Below are 20,177 nucleotides of genomic sequence, written 5' to 3' on the forward strand. Positions count from 1 at the left end.
ATCATACATCCATCCATTCCTCCACCTATCCTATCATCCATGCCTTTGCTCATAGTCTGATCACGCATCATCATCAGTTGACCCACAGCACGAGACCCAACTCATAGTCAATTAATAGTTCACCTTTCTTCATTTGTTGACGTACCTCCCTATCACCCAAATCCCCTGGCATTTCCATCAAGCTGTATTATAACTCTGCGCACCACCTGCTTGCATCTATTAAGATTCAATCTGCTCCTTGTCGCAGGTACTGCAGGCGTACTGTGAGCTTCTATTCAAGGAGCAGTTGCCATCAAACCATTTTGCCTGACGCACAATAGGGATCTTCATGTCGCTTATCAAGAAGTACAAATGAGAAGTAACTCAGGGTCAAAATTCCCCGGAGGTTTTCCATTCTCGCGCCACAAGTGTGTAGTCGCAGTTTATTGACCTCCCTCCAGGTACCGCAACCCTGTTTCCTTTTCAATTCGTCTGGATGCGCCGCAGGATCTTTTATGTATTGGCTGAAAGGTGAAATGAGCTCCTTAACCGAGTGATTACAGGACGAAGAGGTTTTGCGCTGATGAATGACCTAAGAGGTGAATAAGATTAAAAACCTTCCTGAGATGGAAAGATTATTATATCATGAGGGAAAAAAAATTCTGATGCTGTTATTTGTGTGTGTGTGTGTGTGTGTTATGAAAATCCTTTCACCCCAAATGTCCACTTTATTAAGGCCAATTGGGATTGTGTCCTGCACAGCTGCGGCTCTTTTTTCGAGCTTTAAATGTTTGCAGGTAACCTTCCTCGCTCCGTCAGACCTGTGCTGGTGCTTTCAGATGGACTGATGGCTTAACAGCCCTTGATTAAATATTTTGTCATCATTTTGCAGGCATGGAGGGCTTAGCTCTCGCTGTTGTAACTCTCAATGATTCATTTTTTCCGACCCAATTTCCCTTCCAGGTCTAGTGAGACTGTTTATTTATCTAGCTTGAAGTCTCATTTGTCACCTCTGAAACACAGGCGGAGGAAGCAACGTGCTGAGAGAAGCTGAACAGTGTGAGGAGAATCCGTGCGACTACAGTCTCTCTCTAGGCCTCAAACGGACTGCATGGAAATGGGTGTTCATGCTTGGCTAAAGCATACATATCATGACACTTCCTCAATGCACACTCAGAATTACATTGCATCCTGACCCGTTTTGTAGCCAGGGGTGTGCATGTTTGAATCATTTTACTTTACTCAAATATAATTTGTGGGCGATGGCACAGTAGTCGGCTCACAGCAAGAAGGTCACTGGTTCAAATCCAGGCTGAGCCAGTTGGCATTTCTATGAGGAGTTGTGCATGTTCTCCCTATGTTCGTGTGGGTTTCCTCTTCCGGTTTACCATGCAGTCCAAAGACATGTGCTATAGGTGAATTGAATAAACTAAGTTGGCCGTACACTCTCAGGTAAATGTGGGCGAGCTGTACTTTACACATTTGTACTTAAAGGGTCCATATTGGTATCTAAAAAAGTACATATTAGTGCCTAAGAATTTTAAGAGGAACACTTTTGTACTTTTAAGGTACTAAAACGTACCCTTGAGGTATAATTATGGACCTTTTAGGTACAAATAAAAAGGTACCACTCCAGTGACAGCACGCATGCCTTTATTTCTGAGAGTGTAGTGTATGTGTGTGAAAGAGTGTTTCCCAGTACAAGGCTGCGGCCGGAAGGGCGTAAAAATATATGCTAGAATAGTTGGCAGTTCATTCCGCTGTGGCGACCTCTGAAATAGAGACTAAGCCGAAGGAAAATGAATGAATGACAGATAATTTTAGCAGGTACTTAATGCAGATACATTTAATAGTAACACTTTACGTGAAGGAGTGATCATAAGACTGTCATCAAACCTTTATAATGAGACCTTTATGACATAACCATCATGTTCATGAAGGAGATTTTATTCATGCCTATAACAACTGTCATCAAGCTCTAAATGCAAATGTGACAATGTTTGAGATGTGTTTGTAATGACAGTTTGACATTTGAATAACACTGTCTTTGTTTTTGTCATGACAACTTGATATTAGCAAGAAAACATTGCCATAGTTTCCCAGAGATGGTTTGCGGCTGGAAGGGCATCCACTGCGTTAAAACTTGCTGGATAAGTTGGCGGTTCATTCCACTGTGGCGACCCCAGATTAATTAATAAAAGGGACTAAGCCGACAAGAAAATGAATGAATGAATGAACATTGTCATAAATCTGTCATAAACATGATTGTCATGAGGGCTTTATAATCGTATCATGAATGTTATAACAGAGTTATTAATATTTAACATCAACTACAGTGGTGGAAAATTTAAATCAAAATACCATTAAATTGTCATTAAATGTTATTAGATATTAATTATGTTGTTTCAATTTTTATTATTATTATTTTTGTTAGAGTGTTAATATTTTTAATGACAAGTTCACTGAAAAAAGAGACCAATAATGTTCATGACACGATTATAATGGCCTCATAACAATCATGTTTATGGCAGATTTATGACAAGGTTTGTTGGCTTAGTAATGTCAAGCTGGCATAACGAAGACATCTCAAACTATGTCATCTTTGGATTTAAAATAACATAACTGAGTTAATGACACGTGTTTTCATAAGCTTGCTAAAATCTTCTGTGTCATGATTATAAGTGTCACATACGTCTATCTATCTATCTATCTATCTATCTATCTATCTATCTATCTATCTATCTATCTATCTATCTATCTATCTATCTATCTATCTATCTATCTATCTATCTATCTATCTAACTTGCCAAACTAAATGTTCTAAAACCTTAAGCTTTTAAAACTTCTAAAATAAGTGTTCTGTATAATTTTAAATGGTAATATTTCATATCATTACTCTCTTTTACTCTGTTATTTGCTTTAGACTTGAATCTTAAGTTGTCATTACAAAGCACAAAGCAAACTATCAACAACACATCATTTATGTACTTTCCTACAGCTCGTATTTGCATATTTTTATAGCTGTGTTTTCCTTCTGCATCTTTATTTGTATTTAATTTTCTCTTCTGACTGGAAGCGGTATTTGTTGTTGTTGACAATAGTGATTTAGACAGCATCTCCTGTTCACAATCCAGCTTACACTTCTTGCATTCAGATTGCGACATCTCTCTCTCTCTCTCTCCTGACATCATGATCGCTTCATTTGTCTGCTGCACTTTAGACTCTAGTGCTCATATAGACATGCACACAGACACACACACATACACACACACACACACACACACACACACACACACACACACACACACAATCCAGCGCATTCATCCTTGTTTATGTCGTTTTTGTGACTGGTTAACCTTGTGTGGTTGTACATCATAACCCCAGTGAAATCTGGAGTAAAATCCGAGGGAGACACCAACCGAGCACTGTATAGAGTATATTAGCACATGGTAACAGCATAACTGGGTGTGTTAAGTCTGAAGTCCCTGCCTATTTTGACATTTATATTTGAAATTTATTCTGTAGCGCAAACATGACGTAAAAACTAACGTATGACTTTATAGTTAAATTATTAACTGTGTATGAATAAATAGATATTTGTAATCTTATCTAAAAATAAGTGTAAATATTAAACATTGCTGAATAACAGGAGTGAAACCTTTTATAATAAAACAACAATATTAATAATATATATGATTAATTCAACAATATGATAAAACATTTTAGCATACAGTGATATTTAAACTGTACAGTGATTATTATTTTTTTGGATAAGCTTGCAATAACTTTATTAATTTAATTTAATACAGTTTCATTTTTATATCTTGAAAATACATTTTCTGAATTGCTATGTCTTTCATTTCAGATTTTTTCGGTTTATTATGTAACCGAGCCATTAATTGTCATTTTTAGAGGACTTACAGAGCACAAATAGTCCAGATGAGCTCACAAAAGTGTACTAATTTCAACTGATAGCCACTCCCTAAATCACTGATAGCACCTCCCTAAATGACTGATAGCCCCTCCCTAAATGACTGATAGCCCCTCCCTAAATGACTGATAGCCCCTCCCTAAATGACTGATAGCTCCTCCCTAAATGACTGATAGCCCCTCCCTAAATGACTGATAGCACCTCCCTAAATGACTGATAGCCCCTCCCTAAATGACTGATAGCACCTCCCTAAATAGCTGGTGGTGCCTCCCTAAATGACTGATAGCCCCTCCCTAAATGACTGATAGCCCCTCCATAAATGACTGATAGCTCCTCCCTAAATGACTGATAGCCCCTCCCTAAATGACTGATAGCTCCTCCCTAAATGACTTATAGCCCCTCCCTAAATGACTGATAGTCCCTCCCTAAATTACTGATAGTGCCTACCTAAATGACTGATAGCTCGTCCCTAATACCTGGTAGTGCATCCCTAAATAACTGATAGCCCCTACCTAAATAACTGATAGCACCTCCCTAAATGAATAATAGCCTCTCCCTAAATAACTGATAGCCCCTCCCTAAATGACTGATAGCTTCTCCCTAAACGACTAACAGCCTCTCCCTTAATAACTGATAGTCCCTCCCTAAATGACTGATAGCTCCTCCCTAAATGACTGATAGCACCTCCCTAAATGACTGATAGCCCCTCCCTAAATGACTGATAGCTCCTCCCTAAATGACTGATAGCACCTCCCTAAATGACTGATAGCCCCTCCCTAAATGACTGATAGCACCTCCCTAAATGACTGATAGCCCCTACCTAAATAACTGATAGCACCTCCCTAAATAACTGATAGCACCTCCCTAAATGAATAATAGCCTCTCCCTAAATGACTGATAGCTTCTCCCTAAACGACTAACAGCCTCTCCCTTAATAACTGATAGTCCCTCCCTAAATGACTGATAGCTCCTCCCTAAATGACTGATAGCACCTCCCTAAATGACTGATAGCCCCTCCCTAAATGACTGATAGCCCCTCCCTAAATGACTGATAGCACCTCCCTAAATGACTGATAGCTCCTCCCTAAATGACTGATAGCACTTCCCTAAATGACTGATAGCACCTCCCTAAATGACTGATAGCCCCTCCCTAAATGACTGATAGCTCCTCCCTAAATGACTGATAGCACCTCCCTAAATGACTGATAGCACCTCCCTAAATGACTGATAGCACCTCCCTAAGTGACTGATAGCCCCTCCCTAAATGACTGATAGCTCCTCCCTAAATGACTGATAGCACCTCCCTAAATGACTGATAGCCCCTCCCTAAATAACTGATAGTTCCTCCCTAAATGACTGATAGCGCCTCCCTAAATGACTGATAGCACCTCCCTAAATGACTGATAGCCCCTCCCTAAATGACTGATAGCTCCTCCCTAAATGACTGATAGCCCCTCCCTAAATCACTGATAGCAGCTCCCTAAATGACTGATAGCTCCTCCCTAAATAACTGATAGCCCCTCCCTAAATGACTGATAGCTCCTCCCTAAATGACTGATAGCACCTCCCTAAATGACTGATAGCCCCTCCCTAAATGACTGATAGCTCCTCCCTAAATGACTGATAGCTCCTCCCTAAATGACTGATAGCACCTCCCTAAATGACTAAAAGACTCTCCCTAAATTACTGATAGCACCTCCCTAAATGACTGATAGACCCTCCCTAAATGACTGATAGCTCCTCCCTAAATGACTAATAGCCTCTCCCTAAATAACTGATAGTCCCTCCCTGAATGACTGATAGCTCCTCCCTAAATGACTAATAGCTCCTCCCTAAATGACTAAAAGACTCTCCCTAAATTACTGATAGTCCCTCACTAAATGACTGATAGCTCCTCCCTAAATGACTGATAGCCCCTCCCTAAATGACTGATAGCTCCTCCCTAAATGACTAATAGACTCTCCCTAAATAACTGATAGTCCCTCCCTAAATGACTGATAGCTCCTCCCTAAATAGCTGGTAGTGCCTCCCTAAATAACTGATAGCACCTCCCTAAATGACTGATAGCTCCTCCCTAGATGACAGATAGCCGCTCCCTAGAGACTGATAGTCCCACCCTAAATGACTGATAGCCCCTCCCCAAGTTATTGACAGCCCCTCTCTAAATGACTGATAGCTCCGCCCTAAATGACTGATAGGCCTGCCCTAAAAGACGTATAAGCCTGTCCTAAAAGATTGATAGCGTCGCCCTAAATGACTGAAAGCTCCGCCCTAAAGATATTCCAGTAGTCAGGATACTGGGAACACAACCCCCCTCTTTTCGAAGGATTTTTAACAACCAGAGAGTCAAGACCTCAGTTTAACGTCTCATTCACACGACGACGCACATTTATAGCATAGCGTTCACTATACAGGGGCGTTAGGACCCAGGCTGAGCGCCCTCTGCTCATTCAGATAATCAAAATATAGTTGTGTTTTTTTGTTAACAGCCTAATGCCAGACACTTCACGCCATGCTTGACCAAGAAGAAGTGTAAAGTTTTAAAGAAGCGTCACATTAGCGGAGGGTCTAGAAGACACAAGCAATTATTTAATTAGTCACGTTGATCGCGCCGTTGATTGGATTAAGAGTGCTTTATACGTGAATGTGCTCAGTGAAGTGTGTTGTGTTGATTTCTCTCAGGTGGTAAATCGCCCAGAGAGAACAAATGACCTGTAAACATGAGCAAGTAATTGGCCAGGCTGTGCTGGATGGCACTCAGCGTGAATAGGGAATCAAGGCATTTGTATCTGTGATGGCTGTGACTTCTTGTTATGTAAGTGATTTCACATGCTTGATATAAACTTTCTCCATTAACTCTACATGCAGCTAAAAACCATAAAATGTGTTGCAAACAGCCAACACTACGGTGGCCGAGAGTGCTAAATGTGCTGCAATGTAGGAAAATGCATACACTACCTGACAAAAGTCTTGTCGCTTATCCAACAAAGAATAAGTTGACTTCTAGTTGCTCATTTGGTGTCAGAAGTGGAGTATATAAAAGACAAAGGCCTTTAGATTACACTTATTTTAGCAGAATCAAATCTGATCATGCCTTGATTATTAATGATTTCATTAGGACAGTAAGGTCTGACTCTGCTTAGACTAAAGTCTCATCGCTGAACAGAAATAATGTCCAGTATTGAATATAAAGTCCTGCTGCAGTGGAGACAGAATGAATATTGTGTCTGACTCCATCATGAGCTTGGAGGACTGCATCCATACATCTCTGCACTGACTCAAATCACTGATTAATAAAGTCATCTGGAATAGCAAAGAAAGCATTCAGCAGGACTCCCAGAGTTCATCAAGAGTCTTTGGATTCATCGGTAACACTTTAGAATAACTATCCGTTATAACTAGTTAATAGTCCATTAATAAACTGTTAGTTAATGAGTTATAAACAACTTGTTAAATAAAGGTTAATAGTTTGTTAATTCTTTATAACTTTGCCTTATAGTCAATAAATATCTTACAAGCTGTTAGTATACAAGTTGTAAATGACTTGCTAACTGTATTTTAATGATTTGTAACTATACCTAATAAATTAGTAATAGATCATGACTAAGCTGTTGGTGAATTACTTACTAAAGACTTGATATGTATCAGTTATTAGTTTATGTATGTTATTGGGACGTTATTCTAAAGTTGCAGCTATTTTTGCATTTTTTAACAGTAAACAACTTTAGAAGAACGTCCCAATAACATAGTAAGCTAATAACTAAGACTTAATTAATATATTAATTCACACTTTACAGATCAGTTGCTCATAGTTTGTCAACCATCAAATAACACCAGTGGCCAGAAAAATTAGGCTCGATCACGCAGTTTCAGATTCGATTTGAATCGGGTGTATATACATTAATATATAATATATACATTTATGCTGTCAACCGATTAAAAAAATTACTAATTAATCGCACCTTTTCTTTGAATATTAATCGCGATTAATTTATTTAAAAGACTGAAATTTGTAATTTTGGCTATTCAAATGTAAAATTTATGTAAAAACAAGACAAAAACTATTTAGATTCAAAATATAATTGTTTAGTAGAATTTTTTGTTTAACTTGTAACAGATTTCTTCATGTAAACAACAAACCCACAATAAACCATCAAAATCCTGGCTTGACAGCCATATTTATTACAGAAATTAAAACACAGGCATGTTATTGCCTTTTGAATTTCAAAACAATCAATGCCAATTAAGAAAAAAAAAAAGATTTCCATGTTGGATTCTAAGTGGACTGCAAAAAATGCCAAAATACAGGCATTGCAAATATGGAAAATGGAAAATAATAATAATTATAATTATAATAGTAATAGTAAAATATTTAATACAAACAGTTGTACTCATTGAAAAGTTGAATTGCTGTGAGTTGAGAACGTTAATTATAAAGTAGAAATTTTCCTCAGTCCTCCTTTACATTCAGCCAGTTGCTAAAACAGTCCAGTTTGTTGACATTATTGGGGGACAATGTGGACCTTTTGTTTTGAATGATGTGAGCTGAGAGTGCAACGCAATCTCACAGCAAATTTGTCGACCACAACAGAAAAAAAAAATTATAATTTTAACGAGTTAAATCTTTCAAATTAATCGCATGCTTTAACGCAATAATTTTGACAGCACTTATATATATATATATATATATATATATATATATATATATATATATATATATATATATATATATATATATATATACAGTTGAAGTCAGAATTATTAGCCCACCTTTGATTTTTTTTTCTTTTTTAAATATTTCCCGAATTATGTTTAACTAAGTGTCTGATAATATTTTTTTTTTTTGGAGAAAGTCTTATTTGTTTTATTTCAGCTAAAATAAAAGCAGTTTGAAATTTTTTAAAAACCATTTTAAAGTCAAAATTATTAGCCACCTTAATGTAATTATTTTTTTTTTCAACTGTCAACTGTACAGAACAAACCATCGTTATACAATAGCTTGCCTAATTACCCTAACCTGCCTAGTTAACCTAGTTACGCCTTTAAATGTCACTCTAAGCTGTAAAGAAGTGCCTTGAAAACTATCTAGTCAAATATTATTTACTGTCATCATGACGAAGAGAAAATAAAACAGTTTTTAGAGATGAGTTATTAAAACTATTATGTTCTTCTCTCAGTTAAACAGAAATTGGGGAAAAAATAAACAGGGCAGCAAATAATTCAGGGGGGCTAATAATTCAACTGTATATATATATATATTACTCAAAGCTAAATGCATCATTCTATGTTGCAGAAACTGTGATATATAACATTCTTTGATGAATAGCAGCTTCAAAAGAACAGCATTGCTTTGAAATACACATCTTATAAACGCCTTTGTAACATTTGAGCAAATTAATACATTCCTGCTGCGTAAAAGTATTCATTTCTATCAAAACAAGACAGACTAAAAACATGTGAATTTTCCACATTCAGAGGCATGAAATATCTCAGTTGCAGAAAACTTGGTTTCGACCTTTTAGTCCAGAAAAAAACAAACATCCAAGGTGTTCTAGGTTAGATTTTAATTACCACATCGTAGAAATAGCACATCTGAAACGCAAACCGGTGTAAACAGGAAGCTGTCAGCTCTTATTTGAAGACATATTCATAACTGCGGGACGAAAAAATAAAAAAAAGGACTGAACAGTGTTCGGGTTTCAGAAAGTCAGCCAGCGTTTATACATCAAAATGAAATGGAAAATTAAATCTGCAATTAGTCTTGGGAGGCGTATAAATTAGCATATCTTTGAACAAATTAGTTATCTAGTAATTGTAGTTGTGGCGAGCGCTGGGAGGACCGTGTGGCGCCGCTTACGTAATCCTTCATGCTTGAAGCTCCTGTGGGGAATCACAGATGGGTCTTAAACTGTCAACCTCGCTCGTGTCACCCGAACGCTTCACGACTGCCAATCTGCCGGCTCCATCTTTATTCTGCACTCATCTCGCTTTTATGTCGCAGAACTCATCCAGAGCTGCTGTTGCTTTTTCGTGAAATGGGCCTCTAAACGCTTTTGATTGAACGAGCTGCGGATGTGAGGGCTTTTCAGAGGAATATTTATTTATTTGCCAGATAGCTGAATGATTTATGGACACTTTTGATGTGTGGCCTTTGTCTTGAATGCCGAATGCATTGCGGAGAATGTAGTTTTCCCATGTAAGGGCTTCAGATGCGTGTGGAGCAAGTCTGCATCTGTCATCGTGATCTTGCTAGTCATTCAACTTTTTTCAGGATGACAGTAGATCAAGATCTTTCATATGCTTGTACATGCGCAATCACCTGCTAGTTCAAATGCTCATCAACTCATCTGATCATCCAATCACATGGCAGCAACTTAATGCATATACTGTAGTAATGCCACTTTGTAGTAAAATCTTGTAGTAAAATGACTGTAATAAAATCCAAAAAAATGTAAGAGTATATACATTAATCATATTCCAACTGGTCCTTCACCCACGCATTGGTTCCAAGCGGGGATCGAACCAGCGATTCCTGCTTGGGAGGCGAATGCTCTTGGAGGAGGATATGTAAGTGATGCTTACTGGTTGCACTCGCCAGCTGGCCTCTGTTAAACACTATACTATGACATGCAGGGGTTTTCTTTAAAGATAGTTGTAAAAAAAATATACGCTAATACACTTTAGTATAGTTCAAAACCTTTTTACTATAAATTACTATTGTATTTTAGTTTAATTACTGGTGTGTGGGACCAGTGCAGTGCTTTGAAACAGTAGAAATGTATGTAATCGACACCTAATCTCTCGCTATACACTTTACTAACTCATGATGGTTTGAATTAAAATGCGCAACCCAAGCTCATTCTGAAAACGTAGTCCCGCGGACGTTTCTGGAGACAGCGGAATACGTCCCGAGAGGTACGTACTGCTGCATTTATTTATTTTTTCAAGCGAACGCTGCTGGCAGTGTGTCGCTGTTCCCCCTTCGCGCTGACCGCTCAACTCCTTGTGGAGGGCTTTCCCGTTGCAATCCTTTTGTCCACTCAGCTCATCGTGTAACGTCGGCAGGCTCGAGAGACGCGGAGAGGAGGAGTCGACCACGGCGATCGGTTTTGAGTCCGGGGGAGAGCAGTTCCAGCAATCAGGTAAGACAAAAACAGAATCCCAAAAATTAAGTGAACAAGTTTCGTGACAGGGCGAGAACGCGGCGAAATCCGAAAACGCGGTGGGATATAAAAAAAAACAAAAAAATAAGGGCTTTTATTATTTTGGACGGCTTTTGTAAACCGTAGCTCGGGTTCAGGGAAGCGAGCGGGCGGGCGGGTCGATCGGTGAAATTGGTTGGGTTGAGGGAGAAAGAAGGGCGGTCAGCCGATTGGCCGGTCGCGCAGTCAATCATCCGATCAGTCGGACAGCGGCCTCTGGCGGGTTCACGCGAGAACAGCGCGGGCGCGAACCGCGCTCGCGAGAGACGTTCGAGATGAGAAAAAGCACACAACGGCGGCCTCTTGCGGATTCGCGAAAACAAAAACTGCAGCCGTACGTACCCGCCGGGACGTATTCCGCGGTCTCCAGAAATGCCGCGGGACTACGTTTCCACAATGAGCCTGGGTTGAAAATGCGAAGCAGTCACCAGGGTATAGGCGAAAATGAAGCTTCGGACGTCACTGATCACATGATGAGTCTTCTGGCATTTTGAGCACAGAATAAAACGCTGGCGCTGCAGAGTATACGTGTAACGAATCAAGCTCCGGTACACTACTTCACTGCGGGATGTATTGTTTTTTGATACATGCTTTGAAGCCTCAGCAAACAGCGTCACATCTCTACCTCACACACCTGCTTTCTATTGCTTACGCGAATGCAATTACTTATTGTCAGTCGTGTTGCTGCTCAATTCTAAGATCCCCTTTGCATGCATATTAGGCCATCCTTATTGTCGAACCCTCCTTTTAAGAATGATTATCCGCGAAAATTATTTTCAACCAGCCAAAGTGGCTAGTGGGAGTGTCTGTCTCAGTGTCAAGCCCTGGATGTTAGTCTTGTTTTTGAATCGGCCATCATGTAGCTCCTCCCCCTCTTGAAAAGAGCACAATCTCATTTGAATTTAAAGCGACAGTTCGGATCAAAGCCTAAAAAGAGCAGTTATAAAACATTATTTGTGGGGTTTTTTTAGCTGATACTTCACATATACAAATTACAGAGAGAAACTTATTTTACATCATGTAAAAAGCGGAATAACAGGTTGCCCTTTAACCCTGAAAACTCAAGCGTTCGCTCAAACTAAACCTGAACTTACCTCAATAAATACCTAAACTGCGGATACATTTCAAGTCAATGCAGTGAGACCAGACTCAAGGTTTTAATTCAGACAGAACTAGACAACTGAAGTCTGCGAAAATGTTGCCTCGTCTCTAGAGTCTTCATTTCTGCTGCAGCATTCAGATCCTGTAGGGTCAGAAAATGCTGTAAACAACACAAAACCTCAGATCCGCAATAAAATGCATCAACGTGACAGTTATATATTTAAAAACACCGCCCCATTAGCAGGCCCACTGTAGCGTCGTTCTGTGCATAATTCAGTATCGTGTGTGTTATACAATCCGACGTGCTCTGAAGATCAGTGCAGACTTATATTAGGTCACCAAGCAGTAAACAGCTCGAGCCAAAGCCCGAGCACACTGAAGTGATGCTCATAAATATTCATCGGTGCCGCATGCGGTCGTCTTCTCTGTCCCGTCTGTCACTATGCTGTCTATTGCAATGCAATGCATGAAGGGTGTGCTTTCTGTTCTCTCCATGTGTCACATCATGACGGCTGCAGCGCCAGCGTTTTACTCTGTGCTCAAAATGTTAGAAGACTCGTTTTTTTTTTTTCCTCGGAGGAAGGCGGTCGTGCTGCAGGACGGGGCGCAGGAGACACTTTTCAGGGTAATGGGTATTTACATGAGGGGATAAATAGTTTGCTCAAAGCAGCCCGGCTCTTGTCAGCGGCAGATTAGCGCGGGGGAAAACAGGTGTCAGATCAGACTAGTAAAAGCGGCGCTGTGGAAATAGCCATTTGTCGTGTGAAGAGCTGCGTTTGAGAACGATTCTGCCAGGGACAAGAGGCAAGAGGAAATTGGCTTCGAGAGAGGAAATTAAATCAAATCAAGGAAAAAAGACCTCAGGGTGCTTCAGCACATATTAAAAGTCACAAAATGCATTTTTAACATGTCCGATTGTAAACATTTAGATAGTCTGGAATTTATTTATTTATTTTTTTAAATGAGGAGACCCTTTGCGAATGTTTCTGTGATTGAACTGAGATTCAATTCTGTCATGACGGACATTTAAGGAAATTATTAATTAAAATATGGCATGGATGTGCATTTGGCTGTGAGCCCTGGCGTAGTGTATGTGTGTTTTATCACTATAGAAAGCAGAATAAAAGTATGTGAAGTTTATTTATAAACAAATTTCGAGAGGATCACTTGCTTTTAATTGTTCACAGCTTTTCCAACTTTAGCTAATGACTGATTATCCTATCAGACGATCCTTAACTCACCATAAATAATTAGACTTTTCTCATCTCAATATCTTCGTCTTGAAGAAAACCCCCCCACCCAATCCTACTTTCTCTCCTTTCAAACAGCCGACATGGTGGCCAGTGATTAGCACTGTTGCCTCACAGCAAGAATGCCCCTGGTTTAATTCTCTTCCAAACCAGCCGACATTTCTGTGACATTTTCCCCAAAAACAATGACCTGTGTACACACTCCCAAAACGACATTTTTTAAACACTTTATAATAAAAAAACATAATATATATAATATATAATTGTGTTTTGAACTGAACCTAAACTGGTACATCCAGAACCATAATATTAATATTAAATCTTACAGAAGGAGTAAAATAGGTGCCCTTAAAGCTAGTATTGTTAGCAAATGGTTTGTTGATACTGGGAATTGTGACCTAAAGTGTTACCAAATGATCCCATCAGATATGGCAATGTGTTTAGATGAGGAGTTTAGATAGCATTTCACATATATTTCTTTTAGGGTTGATAAAATCGGACACACAAAACAAAACTTAGCTTGAAATCTTACAGTACGACTAAATCAGTCATTTCAAGCATGCACTCAATGTTTTGAGAGTTGTCAAGGTAAAAGCAGCTCTTGAAGGTTTTGTTGCTTCACGTCCATTTTAATATCTGACCTCGAGAATGGAAGCGTGCGCGGATGCGTTGCATTATTAGAATCAGCACACGATATTTTACATTTGAGGCGCTTTGTTAACCATGTGATTGCCAGAAAACTCTAGACCTTGCATCAAATCCAAGGTCTCGAATGATTGAGCGGCAATGTCTTCAGTGCATTAATCCATCTGGAGGAAGAAATCCAGCTTGTTCTCAAGCGCGCACATAAAGGTAACGTCATTTCCCAGCGTGCATTGGAACGGCAGTAGCTACAGGTCTGACCGATCCGCTGACATTGATAAATGACCAGCGCAATGATCCAATGCCATTTTTTTTCCTCGTGCATTAAGCTCTGTCAGACTGCAGTTATTGAGTTCAGTCCAAAGCCGTTTCGGGGTCCATCATTCTCCTGCTGTGATGTCCGTTACTCTGTAAGCTTTTGTATTTGGGATCCAAAAAAACGCCATGAAAATCCGGGTGATATTCTGGTCGCTAAATGTCCATTGATGTCTTAATGTATGCAAACAAACAAACTAAAAGCTTTCGCTGATGTTTGATTGGGTGTATGGATTCAACTGTCTGTGCTGGGAATGAAAATGAGAATATTGTGCGCATATCAAAATAGCATGCAATTAGAACAAAAAAACATTATAATGACATTCAGAAGACTGCATATATTATATTTGGATATTGTTAAAGTTTTTAATGTTGATGTCAAATATTATGTAACATAATTTACAACAATTTACACTCATCGGCCACTTTATTAGGTACACCTGTTCAGCTGTCGGTTAAGGTAAATTTCTAATTAGCCAATCACTTGGCTGCAACTCAATGCATTTAGGCATGTGGACATGGTCAAGACGATCTGCTGCAGTTCAAAGCGAGCATCAGAATGGGGAAGAAAAGTGATTTAAGTGACTTTGAATGTGGCATGGTTGTTGGTGCCAAACAGGCTGGTCTGAATATTTCAGAAGCTGCTGATCTACTGGGATTTTCACACACAACCATTTCTAGGGTTTACAGAGAATGCTTCGACAAAGAGGAAATATCCAGTGAGCGGCAGTTCTGTGGGTGCAAATGCCTTGCTGATGTCAGAGGAGAATGGCCAGACTGGTTATGTATATATATATATATATATATATATATATATATATATATATATATATATATATATATATATATATATATCCGCTTGTAAAGTGTGACGTCACGTGGAGCGGCTTCCAGGTCCAAGCGCTCTATTCAACTGAATGGGGAGATTCATGAAATGGTAATAATAAACGTTTACAAAGCGATTTAATACTTTCGAAAGTCACGATCGCAATATATATGTCCATGCCTAATATCCGATGGCCAGAAAGTGATTCATTGTTTTATAAATTGTTAAACTTTTGGTATTTGTTATGCAGCAAGCCCAGAGATTGTTGTGTACACTATGACTTTATGTAAAATTAACTTTAATGTGTGATAGGAATAAAACGCGATCATAAACGAAAGATTTCTCCACTCAAATGAATGGCAGCTTGGACCCGGAAACAGTATTACATTCGTCACAAACACGTCATCACTTAACAAGCAGATATATATATATATATATCAGAGATGGGACCAAGTCATTGTTTGGCAAGTCACAAGTAAGTCTCAATTCATTGCCCTCAAGTCCCGAGTCAAGTCCCGAGTCAAGACAGGCAAGTCCCGAGTCAAGTCCCGAGTCAAAGGCAACAAGTCTCAAGTCAAGTCCAAAGTCCTGCAGTTTGATTTTCGAGTCTTTTCGAGTCTTTTTAACAGAAAAATAAAATATATACAGATTAGGTATGGTTGTAAGATCTGTATTAATTAAACAAACCTTTTTTTATTAAAGAACATTGCTCAGATATATAAAAATACAAATGCAATTTTCTGAAAAAGTACTGAACAGTGCTGCGTCTCGTCTCCACAGCATAATGCACAAGAACGAGTTCCACCAAAAAAAGACTCCATTTTGCCTCACATCACACAGAAATTGCAGGTCTACTGCTGTCTAATTCATTAAGTTTAGTTGTGCTATATTATGTCTTCGGTGATCAACTTGTGATTAACCAAAATTACATAACCTCAATGTGGTAGCAGTAGACCAACTCCTGTATATGCTGCAAAGTTAAATTGAGTGAAATTGGAATTTTGTCAATTGAATCTCGTGTGTGCTAAAGAGATGGAGTTGCAAATCTGTCTAGCAGCAATGTAAAATGGTAGCACATATTGTTAATGAAGTAGGCTACTTCATACAAACAATAAAGTTGTTTTCTTAACATAACGTTGAAGAGCTTTGCTCTCTACCTTGTGTGATGCTCGTGCACCGATTTCCTCTGTTTGTGGACAAAACTGATTGCGAGTTCTCAAATTTTCTCTCGCGCTATCAGAGATTATATGCAAACTCACAATTTGTGTCGTGTTCCCTCTTCCTTTCATGCTTTTTGATATGATTCATATTGCTGCACTGTTTAATAACAATAACCAAAATACTAAAATAGACTTACATATTAAATGTTTAATCTAATAAACCATAACATTTTTGGTTGTTTTATATGATGAGAAATTTTCAGTTTCAAACACTTAAAGACAGAGAATAGACCAGTGGTGCCCCCCTGAAAATTTGCTTAAGGGGGGCCAGAAGAGGCCAGCTACGTCAGTGGCACCAATCAATCCACAATAAGTTAGTGGCTGCTATTTATTTATTGAAATATTGCATTTTATTGCATTTATGTAAGTAGATTTAAATAAATAATGTCAACAGCAAAATCATATCGGGGTGGCCACAGGGGTGGCTTGAGTTTACACAGGGGTAACACCCCTTGTAAAGGGGTTTACACCACTATAAGGCACCCCTGGAATAGATGTTGGATGTTAAAAATACATTTTATTTTAAAAGCATTTAAACAAAAACTAATGCAAGCAGAAATGTAACTTTGATAAAAATAAGGAAACACTTGATAAGGTATTATAGCCTACTGTACTATTCACTCTTCAAATAAATCTCACTATCAATCTCATTTTATCATGGCAGCTAAAATAAAGTAAACTAGTGTTTGCTGGCTTCCACTTTACTGATGAGATTGTGGAGGACATTTTCCATGTCATCCTCTTCATTTTGAGGAAAGCTGTGCCACAGGGCCCCTGAACACGCATATTGGCATGTACTGTGTTTTGAACAGTAGCCTACTACAGTAAAGAACTTCAATTGATCAGTTGTGGTAATACTATAGTTGCTATGGTAACACAGGTGTAATATAAACAAATTACCCAGTGCTGTATTATTTTACAATATAGGGTATTTTATACTACAAATCACTACACTTTACTGTAGTAAAACTACACTTTGTATTATTTTATCTGTTCACTATTGGTAATACTACTGTATTATGAAGCATTAATTAACAAGTGGTAAATAATACTAGCCTAAAACATAAGTATAATACAAGTATACAACAAGTATAATACTCAAAAACACTAGAATTTATTAAAGAATTTACCTTAACCTTTTAGTTTTTTGTGTATTGTTAATAAATAGTAAAGCAAGAAAGAAACCATATCAACATTCTTGGAATAACCCTTCGCTAAGCCCCGCCCTCCTTAGTTACTGTTGCTACGCCTGTCAAGCTTTCATGCCTGGCACATCTATTACAGTGTGTATGCGCTGGTGTCAGACATTCCCAAGGATTTAATTAGTCATTTTTGGCAAACAGGTGAGATATCTGAGAAAGCCAGACAAAAGAGGACTGCAGTATACATTACAGGGGTATATTCACATCATAATAGCAACTGATTAGAAAATAATTTTATCAAAATTGAAGCAAGGTTAGCCTAGCCACCTCATACGCTGAACATTCAACAGCATAGTTCACGCACAGCAGGAGAGGTGAAATTATAAAATAATCTAATAACCTAAGAAACTGATGGATTTGTGCCGAATATTAGCATCATTGACCTATAACAGTGTACAGTACCTATTACTGTCAGCATGTTTGTGTGCTCTTTATCCAGTTTTTATTCAAATTTGCAGTTAAGTGGAAGAAAAAAAATTGAAATGCAAATCAAAGTATAAATAACAGAAGTGAACAAATAGATTTTTCCTACCAGCAAATATTAGTGTATGTATTTATATGCGTTACAATAGCGAGGGTTTAAACTAAGCAGTGCTCACAGGGTTCAACGCTAAGGATTTTTTCTACTGGCCCGATCGGGCCAGTGGTTCTGATTTTTACTTGCCCTGCCCAAATTTTCACTGGCCCCACCAAAAAAAAAAAAAAGAAGTTAATCGCTATTTGAATGTGCGTGTGTGTGTGTGTGTGTGTATACACACACACACACACACACACACACACAGTTGATTTCAGAATTATTAGTCCCCCTAAATTATTAGCACCCCTGTTTATTTTTTTCCCCAATTTCTATTTAACAGAGAACAGATTTTCTCAGCACATTTCTAAACATAATAGTTTTAATATCTCATCTCTAATAACTGATTTATTTTATCTTTGTCATGATGACTGTAAATAATATTTTACTAGATATTCTTCAAGACACTTCTATACAGCTTAAAGTGACATTTAAAGGCTTAACTAGGGTAATTAGGTTAACTAGGCAGGTTAGGGTAATTAGGCAAGTTATTGTATAATGATGGTTTGTTCTGTAGACAGTCTGAAAAACAATTAGCTTAAGAGGCTAATAAATTTTACCTTAAAATGGTTAAAAAAATGTTTTTATTCTAGCCAAAATAAAACAAATAAGATTTTGTTCAGAGGAAAAAATATTATCAGACAAAATATCAACATCTCTTTGCTTTGTTAAACATCATTTAGGAAATATTTTAAAAAGAAAAAACAAAAAACAAAAGGGGGCTAATAAATCTGTATATATATTTACGGTAATTTTTAAAATGTTTAAGGAAAACTATTCAGTTCATCAAGGCTATATTTATAAATGTAAAAAAGGTGTAATTGTTAAATATTTATTAAAATTTAAAATAACTGCTTTGTTATTGTATTTAGTTTCAAATAAAATAATTACTCCAGACATTATTGATTTTATAACTATTACCATTAATAAATATAATAATAATTAATATTAGTGATTTCTGAAGGATCATGTGACTGGAGTAATGAAGCTGAAATCTCATCTTTAAAATCACTGGAATAAATGAATAAATTAAATGATAAACTACTTTTGAACAGTTATTTTATAGTGCAACATTTCACAATTTGTATTTAAGATGAAATAATTGCAGCCCTGGTGAGCAGAAGAAGTTTGTTTTAACATATTTAATCACACTGACCCCAAACTTTTGTGTATTGTGTATAGAATATTTTATAAGTGAAAATGTGCACTTTAATTTTAACAACCCACAGACATCGTCCCCGAATACAAATCGAGGTCAGACTTTCTCATATATACAGAGCCTCGTTTCAATTGTCAGGTTTTGTAGAAATCGATCAATTGAATTAATCAATCTATTAAAGAAACGTTGACTATAATTCTGTATTTTAGGCTTAAATTATAGAGAGACATAGCAGATGAACCGAGACTGCATCAGATCAATGTAAATCTTTCTTTCGAGCTGTCAGTGCGGAAATGAACAAAACAACAGGCCTAATACAACATAGGCCTATTATACGATTAAAATATGGAAAAATTAACAGATAGTAATTTCGGTCAATTTTCCTGACGGATAAACCGAGATCAGGCTGGATAAACAGCTCTCGGTAATATTTCAGCATGCTTTCACTTTCGCATTTACCGGTAAGAATGACGTCCTGCTCATCATTCCCTCTTCATATAGCCGTATATATGGCTATTACACGATCATGATACATTATAATATAGCCTGGGTCGTTAGTTCGTTGCATTGTTTTGTTTTCTCGCTACAATCGATACGCTCAATAGGACAGAGACCGTCTCATTCAGGCGATCTTGGACTGCTGGATATATGCTAAAAAAACGCGCTAACGGGTGAAACGATACAGATTCCGAAACAAACGTCTATTTGTGAAAGCACCGTAAGATTGTATTTGCACACAATTGACAGACAGTCGCAGCACGCAGCTCTGGCTCGAT

Source organism: Danio rerio, chromosome 10 (assembly GCF_052040795.2).
Source record: "Danio rerio strain M-AB ecotype USA chromosome 10, GRCz13ab, whole genome shotgun sequence".
Taxonomy (NCBI): domain Eukaryota; kingdom Metazoa; phylum Chordata; class Actinopteri; order Cypriniformes; family Danionidae; genus Danio; species Danio rerio.